The sequence below is a fragment of the Myodes glareolus genome, chromosome 8, assembly GCF_982192425.1.
Source record: "Myodes glareolus chromosome 8, mMyoGla1.1, whole genome shotgun sequence".
NCBI lineage: Eukaryota > Metazoa > Chordata > Mammalia > Rodentia > Cricetidae > Myodes > Myodes glareolus.
The window spans coordinates 30,887,939-30,907,462 of NC_142033.1; the positions used below are offsets into that span (position 1 = coordinate 30,887,939).

The window sequence follows — 19,524 nt, forward strand, 5'->3', positions numbered from 1 at the left end:
GCTAACAGTTGCCAAATTATGGCCAAATAAGGCAAACACCCACTGCAGCCAGTGAGGTTGCTTTTGTGTGCATTGCTTCATTTTCTCTGGCTTATCAATACAAGTTGCTCTTGAGCTGCAGAGGGGCATTCAGAACCAACTCCCGTTTGAGATGCTGCCCAGTTCTAGAATCTTCATTCTTCAAGTAAGTTTTGTTAAAATCACCTCAGAAGACTTTCAATAGGAAGGAATAAACATGGAGCATCTTAAAAGAAGACTCTTAACTCAGTACATACACCCTTAGATACTCTGAGAATGGCTCTGTGCTTTCTCCCAGATTTCTGTCAGAATAAGCTCACAGGCTGGTCTTCCTAAGACCCCGCCCCACTCACTTGCTTAGCTTCAGCACTCAGGAGAGGCCAGGGTTAGCTCCATGGGAGTTTTGTCTCTAGACATTCTCTCCATGACTGTACCCACTCTTCCTTGTTGCAAACACTACCTCTGCGCTAATAACTTCAAGTCTCTCTCTAGCCCTGATCATTTCACCCAAATCCAGACTCACTCATGATTTTACCACCTTCATATCAGCGCCTGCTAGGTTCCTGCTCAGTCTCCTGTGCGCCATAACAAAGGACCACACAGCCACATGGATGGAAAGAACAGAAAGGTAGTCGTCACACTTCAGCAGTGAGAGGTACGACAGGGCCCATCTCCTCCAAAGCTCTTAGGAAAGTCCTTCCTTGCCTCCTTCAGTTCCTCCCGCTCCTGGCAGCTTTTGGCTTGGAGTAGTATAAACTTCAAATCCTTGTGTATCTGCACACAGGCCTCTGTGCCTCTCTGGGTCCTTTTCTTGTATGAGGACACTCGCCTTTGGATTTAAGGCTCAATTGAAGTACAAGATAATCTCCAAGATCCTTAACTAAGTACTGACCTTAGCTTCTTGACCTGTTGCTAGGTAGCAACAAAATACACTGGCAATTAGCAACCAGATGAAAGGGTTCATTTTAGCTCGGAGATCGAAGTGTAGTCCATCGTGGCGGGAAAGTTGTGGCATCAGGAGTTTGATGCAGCCGGTCACATCATAGTCACAGTCTGAAAACAGAGGGGTGGATGCCTCTTCAGCTCCCTTCCTAGATTTTACACAATCCATGACCCCCACTATGATGGGAATGGTGCCATCCACAGAGGGTAGCCCAGCTAAAGCAACCAAGGCAATTCCCCAAAAACATGCCCCAAAGTTCTTCTTCCAGGTGATTCTAGGTTCTGTCAAGTTGACAACTAACACCAACCATGGCAACTCCGCCCCTTATCACTTCACACCCAAACACACGTCACTTTTAAGCTGCTATTGCACCTTGGGTCCCCCCATCCTTAACAACACACCATTTAAAAAGTTCAAAGTCAATTGTGAGCTCCTATAAAGTAGAAAACACGTTACATATTTCTTCCGTACCACGGCACAACACAAACCATTCCATTCCATAAGAGAAGAGTGGAGGCACAGCAAAGAAAGACGAAAACAAGACCAAAACGAGACAGAGAAAACAAAACCCTGCTACTCCATGTCCAGCATCCAGAGCTTGCAATGTAATTAACCGAGGTCCAAAGGGCTTGAACAGCCCCACACCTCCAGGGAAAAATTAAATTGTATGTCATGTATAGTTTGACACAACTATAATAATAATAATAATGATGATGATGATAATAATAATAATAATAATATAACTATTCCTACCTGACCATGAGCCCAGCAATCAAGTCAGGACAGCATCCACTCAGTCTGACAATACAACTGCCTAAGCCATATCTCACTGAGGTTGTAGGGTGAACTGAGGAGTCAGGACTCACTCTCTTATAATAAGCATGAGGAAAAGACCAAGGCACCTCAACCCACTAGCAAGCAGCTACAGAAGGAAGGACACAGGGCATGGAAAGTAACGGTCCTCTGTGTGATCACAAAGGGCCATGTCAGCAGACTCCAGAAGCCTATGTCTTTCTCAAGGACTCAGAGCTCTCATCCTCCTGCACTTGGGTTGTCTCCTGCATCTGTTGCCCAGCAACCACCTGGTCATCCTGAATCTGGGTACCAACCTTGGATGACTCCAGTCATCCTATGCAACTGTGGTCAGACTGTGTCCAGACAAGAGACTGCCAAAGAGTATTGTGTTCTGGGAGTGGGATGTCACTGTCATTTTCGGTGAATCTGGGTGAGGTTGTGTCAGATCAAGATGAGAACAGAAAGCTTGATGGGGAACCATGGAAAATGTAAAGGACGAATCTTGGGCCACGCTTAAAATGTGTGAGTGAATGAGGGGAAGAAAAATAGAATGGTATCCCACAGAGAAAGTAAGTGCCCCCCCCGTGTGTGTCTCTCTGTGTGTAGTATGGGTATGGGTGTGTGTGTGTGTGTGTGTGTGTGTGTGTGTGGTGTGTTGACAGAGGACAACTAAAGATATTTGTATTAAGAAAGAAAAGAACTGGAAAGAAGTAAGTAGAGTTTAAGAACAAAGTTCCTGATGGGGATATACCTCAGTGAGAGAGCACATACCTTGGGTTCAGTCCCCAATATGAATGTGTATGTGTGTGTGTGTGTGTGTGTGTATGTATATACACATATATTTGTATGTAAGTGTATGCATGTGTATATATCTATGTATGTGTATGTGTGTATATAATATATACACATATATTATATCACATAAAGTCAGCCTATACTCCTGTACTCAGAAAGCTGAGGTGGGAGGATTGTCTGTGAATTCGAGACCAGCCTTGGACCTTGCCCCCAACCAACAAACAAAATGCAAAGTGGCTGGAGTTGAGGGAAGTAATGAGGTTAAGAGAAGAGGCAGAATGTTGGGCTTTGGAAGAAGGCAGACTTCTGAGGAGACAGCAAAAATGATTTAGCCCCTAAATGTATTATCTGAAAACCCCCTGCTGTCATCCCTGGGAAGGTGGGCCTGGGTCCTATAAGGAAACAGACTGAGCAAACCATAGGGCCAAGTCAGTAAGCAATGCTCCTCATGGGCTCTGCTGGCTGGGCTGTGACACGGACACCAAGGAAACACTTCCTCCCCCACGTCGCTTTGAGTCACACTGTCTACGGAAGCAAACTAGCAAAGAGTCCACAAATCCTACGAGTTCATACTTCAATCCTGAATCTTGGGTGTGTAGGCATTCTTTCTCCTCTTTAGACAAAACAAAAATGGTGTGGGAGAATTATCTGTATTCTGTCAATTATGTATTTTAATAAAACGCTGATTGGCCAGGCAGGAAGTATAGGCAGGTCAACCAGACAGGAAGTAGAGGCGGAGTAATGAGAATAGGACAAGGCTAGGGAGGAGAGAAGTTCCTCAGCCACTCCTGCGCAGACCACTGAAGAGGCAGCATGTAATTTGCCCAGCTGAGAAAGGTACGGAGCCATGTGCTAACGTAGATAAGGATAATGGGGTAACATAAGTTACAAGGACTAATAAGGAGCCTGACCAAATGGGCCAATCAGTTTATAACCTTATGGAGTCCTCTGTGTGATTTTCTCTTTGGGACTTGCCGGCTTGTTGGGGTTCTGGGCGGGACAGAAACCCCAACAAGCCAGCCGTCATGTTACACAAAAATATTCCTAAGTGTTCCACGAAATAAGATCTACTGAGACCAGGGTTGGGAAGGTGCAACTTAGAAAAAAAAAAAAACCCCGTAAAGTTCCTTATGTCTTTATTTTCTTATTGCAGTGATGGAGAGAGCTATAGAGTTTACACTGAACCATTCTTAGCTCTGGGACAAACACTAATGCATTGACAGAAGGTCACAATTCTTGCAAGTGCAGAGACACTTCCTTCACACTGAGCTAGTGTTTGGTGCAGCAAATGTGAAGTGCCTGCAGAGGAAATACGTGTCTCCCTGTTGTCTTTGAAAGGGACCCGTGCTTTCTAACCAACCAAATACAAAGCTACCTATAAATTAGGCTGCATTAAAAACAATGCCAGGCAGGCTCCAGAAATGGAGCTCAGGGGTTCAGTGCTTCCTCAATATGTCCAAGGGTCTGGATTCAACCCCCAGCACTCACAGGTGCACGCATACACACACACACACACACACACACACACACACACACACACATGCACACAACGCATACTCACACGCTTACATGCTTTTCAAAATTCTAGTAACCAGAAAAATTATTACAGCAATGGTTTTATGATTTCATTTCACTCAAATGAAAGTTTACCTATATCTAAGAACAACTCTTGTTCACTTATAAGAAAATTAAAAAGAGGGGCTGGAGAGATGACTGAGCAATTAATAGCACTGGTTACTTGCTCTTCCAGAGGACCTGGGTTCGATTCCCAGCACCCACATGGCAGCTCCCAACTATCTGTAACTCTAGTTCCAGAGAATCCAAGGGATCTGATGCTCTCTTCTGGCCTCCATGGGCACCAGGCACACAAATGGTATAGATATACATGCGGGCAAAACACATATATATTAAATAAAGTACTAAAGAAAACAAATAAAACCCAATACTGCTTGACTCTACCTGTGCCATATCTGGGTCATACATTTTTAGAGCCGAGATAGCCCCAACCACGCTGTAAGTACAGAACTGTGGTTAATAGCTATATTTGGGCTTTGGTTTTCACCGATTTACCAATGCTAATTCTATAGTCCATTCTATAGAGTTACCATGTGCCAAAGAAGTTTTGCAATGCTGTATAACCCCTTGAAGACTAGAGAGTTTCCCATCTGCCACCGCCATGTCTCTGCAAGGACGTGTCAGGAAGAAGTGCCTTCCCTGACATTGCCAATGACCCTCACTCACTTAAAACATTAGAATTAAAGCCAAAGGATTGCTTACTAAAACCACACACCACACCACCCCCTGTAATACCTCCTGCTGGCACCCTTGAAAACAAGTTCCTGTGGATCCATACGGAGAGTTCGGCTTAACTCGAAGTTTCACAGATTACAGGAAAATATTATTTGCCAGATGGAGTTAGCAAAACATACATGGGTGCTTTCTCCCTATGGTCCTAAGTGCAAACTTTCGAATGTAGTAAAGACATTTTTCCCCATTTAGACAGTGAAAATGTAGTGTATCAGCTTTAGGTTATAATTAGTGATTTGAGTCAACATGGCATCATCTCGGGGAACCTGGAAATGACAGTCCTAAACAGGAGCTTTTGACTGAGACCCGCTGGGAAGATGGGAACAGTGACATGTAATCCTGACTCCAGAAAGCGAACCAGCACTGGCTGCCCACGGCGCTGGTGGATAGCTTTTCTCTTGCCAGCATGTGTTCAGGGAACAGTAGAACTCGATGCAGGGCAAACAGACATTAAAGCTGGTGCGGGGTGGCCAGGGAGAGTGGAGGAGCTGTATGTCATAAGGAAGATCAGCAGACTAAAATCAGCAACAAGGAAGTCGTGGAAGTTCTGGAAAGCAAGAGAGAGGACAACACATCCCATGTCACTCAGTGATGGAAGCCATGAATGCAGGAAGCTCCACATCTCAAAGGACTGACCCATGGCTCCCATGGCTTTGCCCCACCAACTTCCCAGGAGGAAGAGCCGTACACTCACAGGTAGCCTAAATCCAGGAGGGGAATCGGACATTCCGTTCATCTCAGCACCTGCATCAAACACTGCAATATTCCTGTCTCTCGTAAAAGGTTAGTGCACGTTTGCTGACATTTTTTTTTAAAGAGCAATCTCCTTTCAACTTCATAAAGATTCTAGTAAAGAAAACAGAGAAGGGACAGAAAGCCAGGATGGGACATCTACCCGGTGATTGGCATCCGGATACATAAAGAAGTTTTATAACTCACCAGTAAAGGACAACGGAAGAAACAGAAGCAGCAGAAACAGAAAGGAGAAGAAACAAAGATGGAAAAAAGAGGGAGGGAGAGAGGGGAGGAGAGAAAATCTAATTCAAAAAATAGGATTTAACAGACATTTCTCCAAACAGGATACACCAATGGCAAATAATCACATAAAAGGGAGACTCAAAGGCATTAAATTTGTGGATGTACAAATCCAAAGCAAAATGAGATTGCAGTTCACATTCATCAGGATGGCAAAAGGCACCAAAAGGCAGAAAATAGCAAGTATTGGTGAAGAAAGGGAGAAGCCAAAATCCTCATCCATTGCTAGTAGGAATTTAAAACAATGCAGTTACCATGAGAATTAGCTTGGAGAGCTCTCAAAAAGTCAAACATAGAATTGGCATATGGTCCAGGATTGCACGCTTGGGTATATCCAAAGAGTAGCAAGTAGGATGCAGCCGCTGCACACCGTCTCTGCAGCACCATTATCACAGTGGCCAGACACTCACCATCAGATAGATGCACAGTTTTGAAGAGATAAATGGATTTTCATCTGTTATATACATTCAATAGTATCATATGTACTGACAAGAAGGAAAGCCTGATACTACTACCACATGAATGAACCCTGAAAAGATGTGAAATTAATACACGAAACCCCAAAGGCAAATATTATACAATCCCACTAATATGAAATACCCAAAAGAGCTGGGCGGTGGTGGCGGCGGTGGTGACACACATTTTTAATCCCAACACTTGGGAGACAGAGGCAGGTGGATCTCTGAGTTCAAGACCAGCTTGGTCTACAGAATGACAGGCAGTGTCTGCCTAGGACAGATAGATCCTGTCAAAAGGAAAAAAAGAGAGGGGGAGGGAGGGAGAGAAAAAAGAAAGAGAGAAAGAGAAAAAGAAAGAAAGAAGGAAAGAAGGAAGGAAGGAAGGAAGGAAGGAAGGAAGGAAGGAAGGAAGGAAGGAAGGAAAAAAGGAAGAAGAGTGAGTGAGCCAGAACAGGCCAAGTCCTAGGGATGGGCCAGCGAGCCTAGGGGATATCACACAATTGCAGTAAAAACACAAGAGACCTGGCCTCCACCAAAGGGGAAGAAGAGCGCTGACTCCAGAAAGTTGTCCTCCGACCTTCACACGCGTGCCACCTGCCCCACAGTATCTACACACAACACAGGGATAGACATTTCCAATCTTTAATTCTGAATGCCAATGCGCCACACATTTCAAGGGGCTCGGATGGTGTTCTGTTAAAACACCTCACCACAATGTGGAAATTTTTTTGAACATTTGAAGAAAAGAAACCAGACTACTGGACCACAAATGTGATAAGCAAGCCACCTCCCAACATGTGTGAGTGAGGTGTCCATGCAGAACGGCCTTCCTCATGTCCCTCTCCCTTCCTTCCCTGTCCTTGGTATTTTCTAGTTTCTATACAAAATAACTAAACATTCCGAGGAAGACAGATGCATGCAAAAATCAGGATGAGAATTTGACTTTAAAAATATAAACCATGGTCTAACAAGGCTCGGCAGGATGAGGTAATGTGGAGTGGGGGCTAGAATCCACAGCGGGCTGAGCCAAAGGCCCAGAAGGTTCCTATCTTCAGCAGAAGCAGCAGAAGTACATTTGCAAGCCCTGAATGTGTAAGCCACTCAGTTGCCTTGTGGCAGTCTAAAGGACGAGGGGAGTTAAATAATTCACACGGGCTGCTTTCACTGGCTGTGAAGTTCTATCCAAGGAAAGAAAGCATCAGAGCCTGGCTTCCATGCCAGCCAAGGTCAGGGGTGGACGACTTCTGCACTCACGCTACCAAGCTAGCTTCCCAATACTGCAAGGGGATGCACGGGGAAATCAACTTAAAATGTAGTTCAGCGAACCAAATGTCTCCCATCAAAAACTAGTCATTGTGCCCGGTGGTAGTGGTGCACGCCTTTAATCCTGGGCAGGTGGATCTCTGAGTTCAAGGCCAGCCTGGTCTACAGAGTGAGTTCCAGGACAGCTAGGGCTACACAAAGAACACCAAAATAAAACAATAAAACAACCATCAACAAAAGACCTAATCATTGCTGCTGTTGTTCTGTTTCGTTTGGAGATTTGGACACTGAGGATTGAACCCAGGATCTCATTCCTGACATCATCCATGCTAAGTGTTCATTCTACCACTGGGCTACAATCCCAGCAGCAGAACAAACCACCCATAAGCACCCCTTTCTACTTCTGCTCAACTCTTTCACATCACCAACAGCAACGGTGCCGAAGACAAAGGCTTATACTCTTCAGCCTTTTCACTTGATTTGAGAAGAATCATCTGTAGACTAAATTAAGACCTCAGGCTAGACCCTGCTTATTAATGATTCTTTTTTTAAAAAAAAAACCCATAATGACAGTGTAATGATTATAACCATTAGAGCAGTCTCCAAAGATGTATTCCAGTTGTAATTAAAACAGGATTGTCCCAAGGCTCCCACTTCATTTTAATTTATATTAAAATAACTTAGACAGGCTCTGTGATACATTGAACAACCACCTAAAAATCCTAAGTAAGTAAGGAGACGCTAAGTAAAAACCACTTAGCATCTTCCCCATTTGCAAGGCTTGGGGTGGACAACATCCCAGGGACCACAATGACCAACCTGAATGTGTTTTCTGTCCATAGCACTAAAGACGGCGATCAGTATGTAGAGACACCATTTGCAACAGGGACTACGCAAAGACTCTGCCCACCAGTGGCCATATTGGTGTATCTAAACAAAACTGTATGAACATTTACTTAGGAAAGGATTGCAATCAGTGCTGAAGAGGCTGAAGTCCCGTGGCTTTTCACCTAATTAGACTTACGCTTTTAGGTTGGAAAGAGATTCCCAATATGCCCACGACTGCTTATATGTCATTCAGTCCTTTCGTGACTATTCTTTCTAGGAAGGGCAGAGCAGTCGAAGGCACTCACCCAGTCTCACTCCCCATGACGACGCTCATGAGGCCATTCATGACCTGACAGCATACTATAGACATAGGACAGATGCACCGTCTATTGCTGTTTACTGTCCCTCTCTTGTAACAGAGTATTATCTTCACAGCGCAGGTCCCATATCCAAATGCGCACAACGGTGCTGGGCACAGAGAGAGCCGCAGTTGGGTCAACCAGCTGGATAACCCTTGCCTCGCCCTTCTCCTCCATGTGAGATATTTGCTGTCCTTGGGCATAAAGTGACATGTCCAGGGTCATGAGGGCAGTGAGAGGCAATGCTGGGCCTCAGGACCAGGCCTCTCCCACCCACTCTTACAAAGTGGGTATGCTCATTTTACTTCAAGCCCTGGCACCTCCCACGGCAGCTGTTGCTCAGTCTGATCATGTTGCTGTCGCAAAAGTTCATAGCCTGAGTAACTTATGATAAATTTATTTGTCATCGCTCTGGAGGCTGGAAGAATGAGATCGGGTGCTTGTAGGGTTGGTGTCCGGTAAGTGATGGCTTCCTGGTTTATAGTGCCTTCTCACCATGTCCCATATAAGCTGTGTTCCCCAGCCTGGCTAGACCTCTCTGTTCTCTTCCTACTTGCTAGATTTCCAACTATCCTTCAAGACCCTGCTCAAATGTCTCTTCCTCTGTGAGCTTCCTCCTTCTCTTTTCCTCATTCTACCCTCCTTCCTCAGAAACTCCTTTCCCCAAGATCTCACACCTTGTAAGCTCCATCCTGTCTGTCTTCAGCGGCCAAGTGTGAGGTCTTTTATGTTAGCTATTGACTCCACAGTGTCCAGAACAAACAGCTAGAGCAGCAGGAGAGGAGGGGACTCCCGCTGCCAGATCAATCCCCACCATCCCCACTGTCCATGGAACTGACCCACAGGGGAAGATCGCTCACTGCTAGGAAGAGCGTTGTCATGAATCCTAGCTACGCATGTTACCGTTAGTACACCACCAGACACCTACCAGATGCACTGTTCCACAGCAACACAAAGTGGTGGGTCTTTCTCAAGTTAGAAACTTTGACAAGTGGCTGGAAAGATGGTTCAGTGGTCAAGAGCAGTGACTGCTCTTCCCGAGGACCTGGGGTTCAATTCCCAGCACCCACATAGTAGCTCACAACTGTCTGTAATGCAGATTTCAGGGGACCCGACACCCTCACACAGACATGCATGCAGGCAAAACACCAATGCACATAAAATAAAATTATTTAAAAATAAACCATGACAAACATAAGTTGAGGTCTAGCATGTGACATCCATGGAATCTATCCCCAAGCTGTCACTCTAAGCACAATGTGCTAGCGCGCCCAGCACATTCAAAGTGGATGGATTCAGATGGAAACGGCACTTTTCACTAAACGTCATAACACAGGACACTGGCACTCATTTTTCTTATCCCAGGGCAAGCATTTAGAAAGTGCCACCCTGCTTTGTTCCTCTTTACCTAGAACCAAAAAGAGCTATTTGGAATCAATGAAAAGCATAGGAAATAAGTTAGAAATATGCCCACACATCACGTGTGCCGTAGTCATTCACCCTCTTTAAAGGATCGATTTGTGACTATTAGCAATGTCTGGACTGTGAGCTTCAGTGAGGCTTCAGAGTTCCCTAACAAAACTGTCCCTGGGAAGTAGATAACGAACTGACCGTCACTAGAAACTGCACATGCACCAGAAAGAAATACTAGCCTTGACACCCCCCAGCATAGACGTCTTTAAGATATCCATCACTGCCACATTAGAGCTGCCTACGACCCAAAGCACAGCTACTCCGTCCACAGTTCACCTGTGACTAGCCACAGGAAATACATGTTAAAGTGTCCACTTGAATGAGCACTCCCTCCTTTATTTTTATTATTGTGCGTATGTGTGTGTGTGCGTAAAACGCATGTGCATATGTGTGTATAAGAGGGCCAGAAACCTCTGGACTGTAAGAGGCAGGCAGATTTCTGGGAGTTTGAGGCCAGCCTGGTCTACAAGAGCTAGTTCTAGGACAGGCTCCAAAGCTACAAAAAAAAAAAAAAGCCAGAAGCCAACACTGGGTGCCTTCTTTATCGCTTGTCACCTTATTGTCTACAACATAGTCTCTCAGTAAACTTAGAGCTAGTCAATTTGGCTCGATTGGCTGGCCAGTAAGTCCGTTGCTCTACCTCCCCAACCCTGGAATTAAAGGCATATACCATTCATTATGCCTGGATTTTTTACGTGGATGTTGGAGGCTACACTACGCACTTTAGCCGTCTCCCCAGACTCTAATGTCTAATATTTTAATACACTTTTCTCAGAACCAAATAAAGCTATGGGACCTCTGACCCATTTCAGAAGGTAAAACAGCCTAAATAACATTATGACCACAAAGAAATCATTTTGTCCTTGGAAGAGTGTGTGTAGGAAAATTGGTATAGTGTAACTAGCGTCATATCTAACATGCAATGACCCCAGCACAGAACTTCTGACAGAGGACGACTGTATACATTAGATAGTCCACTGGTGGTCCAGAGTTCCATCCTGCTGTCAGGAGTGGTCCCGGCAATGCAGAGCTCAGCTCAGTTACTCAGTCTCTAATCAGAGGGGTTGGTCTAGACCAGTGAGACCTAGCTGAACTACAACACAGGTTATGTACACGATTATACATTTCTAACGGGCACACTAAAAAAATATAAAGATAGCCCGAATCAAGAATAATATTTTATCTAGACAATCATAGCCAAAACGTTACTAGTCAATGTGTGATTAACATTCTGAAATTATTAATGACATATTTTTCACAACCTTTCTCATCCCAACAAACAAGCACATATTTTAAACTGTCAGCACGTCTCTTGGGACCCACAAGGCCATATGCCACAGTACCAGTCTAATTAGCCTTGGCTGTTTCTCCCAGCACTACAAGATACTCTCACAAGGAAGACAACAGATTTATAGACCAGGGCACACTTAGAAATGCTTTAAAGTGGTTTCCAGACATTAGTAGCAAAAAACGGTGTTTTCTGTTCATTGCAACATTGTTCTTCTCAACTCAGTGGCTGTGTAAACCAGTAAACTGTTGATCTACTACTTTAACCCCGACCCTGATCCCCTACTCCTACAAACCTCCAGGTATGTTAAGAACATTGGAAACAAGGTATCAGGGATGGCTGAATCAGTAAGACATCTTAAAAAAAATAATAAAAAAAACCTCACACAAATAGTAAAGCAAGAGTTCAATAGAAATGACCAAGAAAAACGTCTGGTGACCACGTTATTGTCCGCACATTAAAATAATGCTGGGAAATAAAAATTTCCACACGATCTACAGTCATTGCTCTAATTACTCAGCATCTAGGGAGAGATTCCCGCGCCCTCCTCCCCACCACACACACCACACACACACAGCTTTGTTTATCAGTCCCTTTGTGAGCAGAGATCTGCCTCCGCCAGATGGCTGGTCTGGGCTAAGACTGCAGAACAAAGCAAAGCTAGCTGGCCTTCCCTGGAACTGAACCTATGACCCCGACCTCATTAACTCTAAGAAAGAGTTAACCCATCACAAACACGGAGTGGCAGGTGCATCATAAAGAAAGACGGGAAACCCCACTGTGTCTGTCACTGGGACACCCAAAGAGAGAAAGGTCACTTAAGATGTATTACATAAGAATTCCCCAGAGCAAAACAGATGCTTCCCTGATTCATATATCATGCAATGTGTATGTACATGAAAACAGCACGTGGTACCCCACTATTACATACACTTTGTATGTTTTATGTATCAGTTTAAATTTTAAATAAAATTTTGAGAATTTATTTCTTCAAAAACTTTTCAAAAATGAAGATTCTGAAACAGTGGTTTAGGGAAGCCTGGGTCACACCAGTGTCTAACCAGCCCTGCTGGCCCTGTCACAGCTTCCTTAAGGACACCAGCTGGGACCAATCCTCATTGGAGACCGAAAATGGCAAGGTTTTATCTTCTAACAGCAATCTCGGGATTGTGGTGGGTTTTTTTTCTTTTATTTTCTCCCAAAATGAGGAAAACACAAATTAATCATTATAAGAATAAACTTTCACTGATAATTTACTGACTCCAGCTTTTCCTAGACTTAAATAATTACCAAGTTTCCAAGCAGCCCAGCTCGACCGGCTACCTGTCCCCAGGTCCCCAGATCGCCCTTGGCGATGGCCAACCCTCGTTGATGAGTGGACCTCGCCGATGGAGCGGCTTGTTCTTCCCTGACCCAACCAGTACCTCTTGAACAAGCTGGTCCTCTTTTCTGCTTTCTTGGATTAACGCCCCTTTACAGCTGCTACCTGCTTCTCGCGCCTACGCTAGACTCCTCTCTTTGGAGCCACTGACTTCGAACTTCCTCAAATGTCTAGGAGATGCAATCCCTGTCCTTTCCTCAGTCACGTCTTGTACGTGTCTGAGAAGCCCGCGTACTGAAACTTCCCCTCACCGGCATAGCGCATGTCCGACCCGTCCTGTGGATCCGACCCGTCCTGTGGATCCGACCCGTCCTATGGATGTATGGAAGGGCTGGGTACCGAAACTTTCACCTCACCGGCACAACCCACCTCCCATCCGTCCTATGGATATACGGAAGGGCTGCCGAGGAGTGAAGCGCTTTTGGAAATACTCTGTCTTGTTGGTGCGCTAACGAACATGCATTGCGGAATTTCCAGGGTATAAAAGCTTTTACATATGGTATTGTTCTATTTGGCTTCTTCAATATTTGCAGTAATGTCACTTTATCACCGGCTAGCTATGAAATATCTCTCTGACGCATCTTCTGTTTTTATGCTTACATTCTTTCTTTTTTTAGATTTATTTATTTATTATGTATACAACATTCCTTCCATGTATACTTGCATGCCAGGAAAGGGCACCAGATCTCATTATAGATGGCTGTGAGTCACCATGTGGTTGCTGGGAATTGAACTCAGGACCTCTGGAAGAGCAGTCAGTGCTCTTAACCACTGAGCCATCTCTCCAGCCCCTATGCTTACATTCTTTAAAATTGAGTTCCACTTACGGATTTGGGGTCTGCAACCTTGTATTTCTCAGGTGTGTGAAAATCATACATCTAAACTGCAAATGAGCCGGGCGGTGGTGGCGCATGCCTTTAATCCCACCACTCGGGAGGCAGAGGTAGGCGAATCTTTGTGAGTTCGAGGCCAGTCTAGTCTACAAGAACTAGTTCCAAGCCAGGCCCTAAAGCTACAGAGAAACCCTATCTTGAAAAACCAAAAATAAACCAACAAACAAAGTGCAAATACTCTCACTCTTATGTTTCTAAATCATCCACACAAGAAAATAGCCCAAATGATTCAGGGTCTAAGAATTCTTGCATCAAGAATGAAAGAGGTGAAGTGTTTTATCTCCTTAAACATACAAATCACAGCAACAGGGACCACCCCACGGCTAAGTTTGGTTTTGTTTGTTGTTGTTGTTTTTGAGACAGGGTTTCTCTGTGGAGCCCTGGCTGTCCATGAATTTGCTTTGTAGACCAGGCCAGCTTCCAACTCAGACATCTGCCTGCCTCTGCCTCTCAATTGCTGGGGCCAACCATGTACACCACCATTTCCGACAGCTAAGATTTCTAATTCTCATAAAAATTATAACAGTTCATTGGGGTCATTGTTAGAAAACAAAAGGAATAAATTAATAAAATAAGTATGGTGAATGGGCCATGCCAATTTGCCTGAACCACTACAATAATACACCAATAATACACAGTTTCATTAGGTACAAAATAATTTTTATATAACTTGGGAGCATTTGCTTCTGTTTTGTTTTGTTTTGTTTGAGACAGGCCTTCTTACGTAGCACAGGCTGCCCTTGAACTCCTGATCCCCCTGTCTTGGTCTCTTGAACGCTAAGGTTTCAGGCATGTCCAGCTTGCAAAGTGATTTTTCTCATAGTCAACCTAAGGACAAAATTGAAGGTTTAACAATAAATACAAGTGCTACATTCAGCTATCGTAATCTCAGAAGAAAATGATGATTGACAAGCAGAAACACACAAATTTCCCAAACGCATGTCATTAAGCTGCTTCTTCGAAGTACAACTATCTATACACATTTTGATTGTAAAATTGTCAGCTTTGGGGCCAGAGAGATGGCTCCACAGTTAGCATCCTGTGCCATTCCTGCAGGGGACCCAGCACCCAGGCAGGCCGGCTCACAACCACCTGTAACCCCAGTTCCAGAGCAACCAGGGCCTTTAGCCTCTGCAGGCATCTGCACATGCATGTATGCATGCGTGCGCACACACACACACACACACACACTCGAGCATGCTAGCACATGCACACAAGCCTTTAAAATTATAAGTTTTGATCAATTAAATTGAACAAACTGGCTAAGAGAGGGGCGGGGTGGTACATGCTTGTTATGCCAGAATCTGAGAGGTGGAAGCAGGATGTTCCGTGTTTCAAGCCCAGCCTCAGCTACATAAAGATTTGGAGGCTAACCTGAGCTAAAGAGAATTGATCTCAAACTTTAATCAAGTCGCCTCTCCTTTTATTATTATTATTTTTTTTAAATAGCATCCCTCACGGGATCTGGAGTGCACCATCTGGGCTAGACTGGCTGACCAACAAGCCCTTGGGATTTCCTCATTTCCACCCCTAGCACTGGGGTGGAATCCATGCCACCATGCCCAGCCTTTTAGGTGGGTGATGGGGCATCGCTCAAGTCCCAGTGTCCACAGAGCAAACACTTTACCCCTGAACTACCTTCCCAGCCCCCTAACAATACTGCTAAGAGCAGGAGAGTCCCAGAAACACAATATATTAAAAATTACTAAAACATGAGAAATGTTGGTTTAAAAACTGAAGTGAATATATGTATATATGTGTATATATATGCATATATGCTCAACATACTATATACGTATAATGTTGATGGTGATTTCTTCATGTACTGTCTAAAATTAAATCTTTTACTGCCTTGTGATTTTGAGACCAATCAATACACTATAAAATACCCTCTGTGGCTCCTAAGTCTTCATTTGTGCCTTAACAACGGCCGACATTCATTTGTGATGAAGCCTTTTTATAGCCACACAGCTATTTCGTGTCTCTTCTGAAGATATATTAAACCTTTGAGCACTCAATAAAAATGACCAGTTAATTGATTCTATCACAAAAACCTGAGAAGCTCCTCCAAAATGTTTACATTAAAGACTAGCCAAGTCGAAGTGAACTCCAGGTCTCCTGCGCAGGCTCTCGTCCCTGTAATCTAAGCTAAGAATGGACACCGGAGGAGTCCTTTCAAAGGAAGCTATACAACAAGCGCCGTGTTAGTCTAAATGCTCCCACCCAAATTTATGGCTTTATTTAAGGAATATAATGTCTGCAGCAGTTACTGGGAAGGGGGTCCCAGAAGAGTAGGGGAGGTCAAGAGTAGGGGCAGGCTTTGGGGTCCAATAGGTCGGTTTGAACCCCCACATTCCTCGCTAACTTTGGGGACTTAGACAAGTTCATATAAAGCTCATTGAGTCTTAATTCAGTTATCAAAGGGAAACACAAGGCCTCCTGCTGGGAGGGCTAAATTAGATAACACGCAGACTGCTTAGCATGGGCCCTTGACCATGAGAAATACTCAGAAATGTCAATTACAATAAAGAAGATGTAAGAAACATGTATGTGTGGGAATGGGGGAAGACTGGGCTCCCGAAGACAAACTGGACAAGCACTTTACCTTGTGACCCTCTAAGACTGGATTTTTATTTGTAATTTAATATTCAAATTTCAACAGGAGTAAAGACTTGAAGGAAGAGTGTAGAGGCAGCAGCGGATTTTTTCCGCGTGCTCTTCGCCCGATTATCCATTCTATTGGTGCTTTTGAAAGAACCAGAATCATTTACTGGATCTCAAGTAGCATCTTAAAACTTATATAGAAAACACATATGGGAAACCTGAACACTACTTCAAGAGTTTAAAAATGTATCATTGGCCCTGGACATGGTGGTGTGTGCCTGGAATTCCAGCAGGTGAAAGGCTGAGACAGACTAGACTACAGGATCTCGTCTCCAAAGACCGAAGACTGAGGGCATGACTCAGTGACAGGGTGCTTGTCTAGTAACTGCAGGGTCCTACACCCAATCCTCAAAAACTAAAAAAAGGCAAAAAAACATATAAATATATACCTCACACGTGTGTGCGCGCACACACACATACACTCAGTGTTTGTATAACAGGGAACAATAGACAATACACCTCTTCATTCAAAGCCACCCTTTTACTGTCTGATAATGAGAAAAGAAATAAGCTCCCCTTGAGTGTTTAGCTTGTGTTTGATATTGTGCAAAGGGTGTGTGCACATCAGTCGTTTCATTTGGCCCTCACACATGAAATGGACCTTCCCTCCAGGAAGAAGGATTCTTACAGAAGAGGAAACCGAGATTTTAAATTACTTGCCGCAACAAAGGGCTTGTTACCAGGGACAGCCAGTTTCAAATTCAGTCCCCCAATTCAACACCCTTGTCTAACATTTACCCAGGATGTAGACTTCTCACAAAGTTTAAACTAGAGTGTCACGTTCTGGGGGTGTTGCCTATCTCAGAGGAGGTTGTGATTCGGGGGTCAAAGCAGCAGGCATGCGATCCAGCTTCTGCCCCTGGAAGGGCTGTGTTAGTGGCGAGAGTTGGCAAGTCATTTAATCCCACTGTGTCTGGATTTCCTTACCTACAAATCGGAACGATAATATCTGCCCTGCCTCGGCCCAAGGAGACTGTGAAACAAACACATTTAACAAGCGAAACGCCCCACTGTCCTCCTCAGCTATAGGAAAGCCTACCGAGTCAGCCTGGAAGGCCCCGTTGGTCAAGAATACACATATCAACTATGCAAGCAAAAGACAAGTGCCAGGCTTTTATAAGCTATGCATGGAAATGCTTTTCAGTTCTTCGTACATAGTAGGTCTTCAGGAAATGTTCATTAAGGTAAGCCAGGTGCACCTGCATGCACACTAATTCATTTGCATTTTATTTATCACGTTTATTCTTTTCACCCCTAACTTGACTACGACCCAGAGTCATACATAGACTGTGGCTCAGTACGCAGGCACACGCCCGCAATCCCAGCATTCCAGAGATGGAAGCAGGAGGCTCCGGAGTTCACAGCCATTCTTGGCTACCTGAGTTCAAAACAAGCCAGGGCTAAATGAGACTCCGCAAGCATGAGGCCCTGAATTTGGACCCTCAGTTCACACGTAAAAGCCGTACATGTTGAGACGATGCTGGGGGGCGGGGCATTAGCCTGCCTGTCCAGCCAAACTGATGAGCATCAGGTTCAGTTCAATGAGAGACCCTGTCTCAAAATACAGAGTGGAGAATAATGGAGAAAATCAAACTGGTAGCCTCCACAGGCTGCACACATGTGAGTGGGCACATGTGCATGCACACGCGCACACACACACACACGAGCACATACATGCACAAGCATACATAAAACTGGACAAAAATTGTTACAAAATTGCAAAAGAAAAAACATAAAAATGTAGCCTTTTTTCACTTAGCAGTAATAACTTACACTATTACAATGCTTTGTACTTTATGAAGAACTATATAATTTCATTTTTCATGTCAATTATCTAAGTCTATCATGTCAGCATTATCTTCCTGGTTCCAAATTCAGTGCTCTGTTTATATTGTAAAGTCTTGAAAGTTTCTCAGTTGTTACAGGTGACTCTAAACAAAAACTTTGGAGTAAAATTTAACTAATCAATAGGCAACACATAGATGGTTTAATTGCAGGATTCTCCCCCACCCCACACTTTTGTGAGTTAACATAATCCATAATGCAACCACATAACCTATCCAAGATATATTTTCAAATGTTTCTTTTTAAAACTGCCCTTGAATTTCCTTCTTCTTGCAGGCAATTTTCTTTTGGGAAAAAAAAAAGAATGAAAAGAAAGAAGAAAAAACCGAGCCAGGCTTCTCTCAAGTCGTTAAAGGCGGTGGCCGTGAAGGTGCCCTCTCTTTGTTGACTCTTTGAAAATTACTCAAAATTGATCACTGTATACAGATGCCCGAGCCACAAACAATGCCAAATGACCGCTAGCCATTTTATTATATAATTCAACAACTACTGTAGGTAATTTTACGGGGGAACATTGATTTAACGGACAACTTAATGAATTGCTCATTTGCCACAGGAAATCTACTAAAACCTTTCACTAAAATTGTCTTATTCTTTGTATTCCAACCACTCCCCTTCCAGCACTGCCAACTCCCCAACACACACACACACACACACACACACACACACACACCCCACACACACCCCTACACCCAATGCCAGATCAGCTTCCCAGCCATTATTCGTAAAACCATATTAAAATTTCACAACACATGGTCACTGTTACTAGGTTTTGTCCCCCCTCCCCCTACGCTGAATCAATGCCTTAAAAATATACATTCTCCCTTGAAACCCACAATTCAGAAAAGCATTGCCATGTCTCGCGTGTGAAAACATTTAACATAAAATTCAAATGTCTGCTCTTGACTGATACTCTGGTTCTTTTAAAGAGCCATACCCCACCCACCGCATCCATGGGATTAGAGGTCCAATCTTGCCACCACAGAGCTCTGCAAGAAAGGGCGGTTATAGCTGTGGGGAAAACCATCGCGATGGGAGAAGATAAGGCGAGCCCATTTCACGCCCCGGCGGCGTGCGGTCCCGGACTCCAGCCCTGGGAGGGAAACCTTTGTTCGCCTCTGCCATCAAACTGGTGGCTCATCAGAACTGGGGCAACAAGAGTTTGTGCGCATCGGTTCG

The 19,524-nt window shown here is 44.2% G+C and overlaps 1 protein-coding gene across 3 annotated transcripts in view; it reads right to left on the bottom strand.

Annotated features, from left to right (window-relative positions):
• The window catches only part of Cracd (capping protein inhibiting regulator of actin dynamics), a 221,756-nt gene that overhangs the window by 201,707 nt on the left and 525 nt on the right, over positions 1-19,524 (bottom strand). The window lies entirely within an intron of this gene.